Source organism: Cryptotermes secundus, unplaced genomic scaffold (genome assembly GCF_002891405.2).
Source record: "Cryptotermes secundus unplaced genomic scaffold, Csec_1.0 scaffold1813, whole genome shotgun sequence".
Classification (NCBI taxonomy): Eukaryota; Metazoa; Arthropoda; class Insecta; order Blattodea; family Kalotermitidae; genus Cryptotermes; species Cryptotermes secundus.
Window position 1 is genome coordinate 30,450 of NW_019724621.1, and position 5,353 is coordinate 35,802.

Sequence of the window (5,353 nt, forward strand, 5' to 3'; positions counted from 1 at the left end):
GACGGCAATATTCGATAACTCGATAATTTGCAACATTACCACAAGGGGCGGTAGCATTACAGGATGATTACCAAAACTGCTACCAGAGGCAGCAAAATCCAACTTTTTGCATAATTGCTAGAGGTTTCAAGTACTATTCAAAGATGTCACTACATTTTGTCTGAATGCAGGAAGAAGAACATCTACAGATCTAAAGTCAGTTATAGACCGTTATCGTTATCCAGCCCTTAAGGTTAGAAGAAAGAAGATTTCATAAAACAACGTTCTTATATTTATATATATAAGAAAATTAAAAGAAGTAATTTTACTGATTATTAACAGTATACTCTCAGATTTAAGTTGAGTCCTATATAAGAATCGCAGTGTTACCGCTTTGTAGAATAACATATTTATAAGAATGTGCCACAGAAGGCCGGATGGGCATTGCCTAGGCCTTTTTTGTATTTATAATATTTTTTCTACACTAAAAAAGCAACATTTACTTCGCCATTTTTGATATCAAAAAGTAGCCCCAAATTCGTGGACAATAGATAATGGATATGTACTCCACCATAGCTGGCAAATGAAGCGCCTGTTGTCTTATAATTTGACCTATAAATGACGTCCTTATACACAGATTTCTTTTTCATTGATTTTGCTGATGTTGCAGTTGCCTATTGTCTTTCAGAATGTGATGCCACTTAATTTGCAAATGGGTAGCAGCTTTTTTGAGGAACGTACTGAATCCACCTTCAAAATAGGGGGCAAATCCCTTAAGATGGGGGTGATATGTTCCTCTTAAATGCCAGATTACATCCCATTCCAGAAGACAGCAATCTTAATGGTCACTGTTTATTCTTTGGCTTCTGTGTATGCCTGTAGAGTAATTTAGTGCAAATACTATCCAAGCACTGAAGGTAGCTTCCTCAGTTTCACCAACCATGGCTACTGGTACCTCTACACCTCTCCCCCCACTCTTCACTGACATCCTGTCAAACTATTTGAAAGTTGTCATGCAATTCTAATGAGCCCTTTATGCAAGTTGCATGTGATATAGCAAAAGAAACTGTGGGAACATCCCACATATATTTATACAGCACCACTTTCCCACTCACTTTTCACCATCACACACCCTAACCAATCACACAAACCATTTGAAAGAACCTCATGATTAAACTCACGAAGATACGAGAGTAGTAAAAGTATTGGTGGTAAACCGCCATTTGTAAATTAACTCAGACTCCAAAGAATGTAACACCACTTAAATGACTACATCTCCTGAGATATGAACCCATGTAATATAGTAGAAGAGACTTCTACCATGAAGACAGACCTCCATAATAATAGCAAACTACACATTCCAGAAGACTGTAATTTTAACATTCATTGCTGTGACAGCCCCAGTGTTAGAGAATATTTCCAAAGTGAGTTCAAGTTGCTTGTAAAAAATGTTAAATGTTAACCAAAGTTATTCTCAGTATATTTTCTGCTTGCTATGAATTTGTTCCTCAAAGGGACAAATTTTCAAGCATATTAAATATTACCGTACGTATTTAGCTTCTTTCTACCAATTCTCACTCCTCCATAATTAGTAGATCATGAGCAATGCAAGACCTCTCACGATAGAAAAGTCGTACATGTAAAATAACATTAAGTTATTTGCAAATGTCTACAGTTTTCAGTTGAATGGACCACACTTCATTATGTTGTATTACTGTGTATTCAAGTGACCTGGGTTCAACAATGCCAGTGCCTTCAGAACTCAGTTTATCTTCCCGTATTTAATTTTATTTCTGGAAGGGAGGTATTAAAACAGTCCTACAAGATGGTACTTGTTCCAAGATATATAGATATTATTTTCACTTTGAAAACCTTCTGAAAATGTTCCTTGTTCCACATAAGCAGTGCATATCATGTTAGTGGAGAGGACATGATACCATAGAGAAATGTTCATTTTTATGGCCAAAAATATGCAGAAATAAACATGTATGAAGTTTTGATTACAGAACCTTTTTTTGCGTTTTCCCAATGTCTGGGCAGTGATATACTGCATTTATAGCCTAAAATGAAAATGGCCAGGCATTTCAACTGAAAATACTGGACAGACCTTTCCCAAAAAGTCAGATTCCTTTTGGATTGGACTTTAAAGGATTCTGATGATGATGTATGCTTTACAGAACTATTAAGCTTATTTTGGACTCTATCCATCGTCTGGTATATATACAATAAAAAACCCACAATGTGCAGTGATTGAGACTAGCTCTTTCGAACGGGCCCAACTGAGTAGGTCTATCCTGCCCCATAGACCTGAGGACGGAGACAGATCCTGTCTCCAAAACGTTGTGGTTTTTTGTCTTATATATACCAGACGATGGATAGAGTCCAAAATAAGCCTAATAGTTCCTATCGGATTATTAAGAAAGGAAACACGATGCATTGAGAATAGGAGTCACTGAGTGCATGAGTATGAGAATTGGGATCAGTTCTGCAAATGTGTGAAATTCGGTCATTTGTGGCCCTCTTTATCATTCTGTATTTCCCTTTGAGAATTCAACAAGAATTATTCTTATGTATTAATAATTAAGGTTTGCATACTTGCAATCTTCTGGACAAGAATGACAACAGGAAATCTGACATAACAGTGAAGCAGCAGGACAGGGTTAGGGTCTAGGAGTTGTGGGGAGGAACTGTATTTTCGAGACCATACAGTAGACCGGTACATTGTAACTTCTGTGGAAAGCATGGAAATGCTATAAAGACAGAAATTATACAGGACTACAAGGTATGGGGTGTACTGACAAAGATGACAGAGTAACCAAATGTTACTTCAGTGTGTGTGGAGGGACAGGCACTTCCACCCTTTTGCACTTGACAATTCTGAACAACCTTCTATATTTCATGTAAAAAAAAAAAACTCCATGGCCTGTAGTCCACAAGCAAACTATACCAACCGAGCAACCTCCTCTTGTCAGTGAAGTTAGTGCCAACTTTTGCGACTAGATGGTGTCATGTGGTCAGTGCAGCAGATCCCTTTGCAGCCGTTTAATCTCTGTTTTCTAGACTGAAGCCATTATTTCCTTCAAACAGCTCCTCAATTATCCTCACGAGGCTGAGTGGACCCCGTTCCAGATGCACTACTTCTCAAAAAATCTTGTAGCACTGGAAATCCAACCCGGGACCTCTGAATCTGTAGGCAGGAACTCTGACCACCAGACCACAGAGGCGGTCGCTATACTTCATATATGGCGCCCCAAAACAGAGACTTCTGACTTGTCCTGGTGACTGAAAAGGCCTGGAAATTAGCATGTCCAGACTGATGCCCAGGCCAACCTTTTGTAATGGAGAAACATGTTACTCAGCTTGAAGTAAACTTCAGCAATCATTAGCCACTTCAGTCATCCACAGCATTTTGTTGCACCTGTTCTGCACAAGGAATAACAAGTTAGGAAATGTACACACAGTCTTAACAGTCCAGTATGTTCCCTGTTATAGCCTCCAGGTTTCTCACGTTATGAAATGACACCATACAAATCACTTTTGGAACCCCAAATACTTGCAGAACAAGTACACTGGATATAAAATGTGTGCTTAAATTTTCTCTGCAACTTCTGTTTGAAATATTTTTAGCTCCAATAAATATCTAACCAGTTAAGTCATCATGTAAAGCATTCAATACTGTTGTCCGATTTAAACGAAACTGGAATCTCTCAACAAATTTGAATATAACTCCCCAATAAAAAATTTCATTACATTTGTTCAGTCATACTTGGGTTGTTATGTGTTGACTGACAGATGGAAGGCATGGTGAAGCTAATAGGCGACTTTCTGCAGCTTCTCAAACTTAGCGAAAACTTTAAACTAATGGTTACTTGAAACCATACAAGAATTTATCACTAAATTCATATATAATGCCAGAATCAATTACAATATCTACATCTGAAGCCTAAAAAGAGTGCACATTTCTGGAATGGAATAGCTGAATAATAATAAATTTCATCCCACCCCCCCACACCCACAAAATGATGAAGTCATGACTGTCTGTCCACATGGTGACCTCAGAAATTATTTGAAGAATCTTAAACTTGGTATTTTTTTTGGGGGGGGGGTCAGGTGAATTTAATCTGGATTTATATATATCCAGTACAAGCATTAACTTTCATAAGGTTCAAGTTCAGCTTTATCAAATTTATCAAAAATATCTTATCTTACAAAAAATTGGAACACAACTTAAATGTAAATTTCAATATGATATACTGACCCCCTCGTTGGTGTCTCCACCTTATCGTGGTGAGGGGGTTTGAGTATGCCAAGGACCCTGAGAGCTATACCAGCGGTAGCGTAGCTACTGGCAGGGCCTCCCTTGCTGGACAGGTTAAAGGGTAGGCATCANTACTGTCTGCAGCATGTTAATTTGGATAACATGTGTACTCAAAGGTTCACTCATTTCTGTTATTAATATGCCAAACCTTAATTTGAAAAATATTACACACTGTGGGAAAGGCAACTGCTTTGGGAGGAAAACCTCTGCTCTAAACTCTCCACTGAGGAGTTAGTAAATCCTCTCGATATCATGTGTGAGTCACAAACATAAAAGTAAATAATTACAAAATAGAAATTACCTACTTAGAACGAAAAGAAATAGCTAACTACATTTCATCTGTTCCACGATAGAAGACAAGTTTTAAGAGGAGTTGTCAACAGTTTCAGTATAGCCAACTGTTGTTGCTGCACTGTACTGTCAGCACTCAGCCAACTGTTAACATCAATAGCATTCTACTTTTCTTTGTCATAATACTACATTTTCATAACTGTATATGAAATGAAGGGTATGTTCTGTGAACAGTTCACTGAGATAACAATATTTTAATTTCTTGAGGGAACTTTATTCTGTATCTACAGACCTAGTTCAAATGTAATGATATTTTTTAACTGAATCAATACAATAGTTTCTCAAAGGACACTTTGTTAACAGACCACATCCATATGATGAACTTTTCAAGCATTGTGCCAAAATTTGGAAGAAAAAAGAAGCAACATTTTACTACTAGCAATTAATTTTACATATATGACTAATCTTTTAAATGCATTGCATTTACATGCATGGATGCCACCAGGATTTCCTTTGGGGGAGGGGCAGAAAAACTTATATTTAAACTGTTTTAGATTTTTAAACCCATTTCTCTGGAATACTTAAGGATGAAGAATGAATTAAATAATTAATCTTTAAATTTAAGGCATTTACATAAATGGGCAATGAAACAATTTTTTTCCAAGGGACGAGAGGCAGAGAATTACAAACCACAGCATAAGCTGCTTAAAAATTTTTTTGCTGACTGCATCAGGGTATTTTGGATAAAAGAATACATTTACAGCA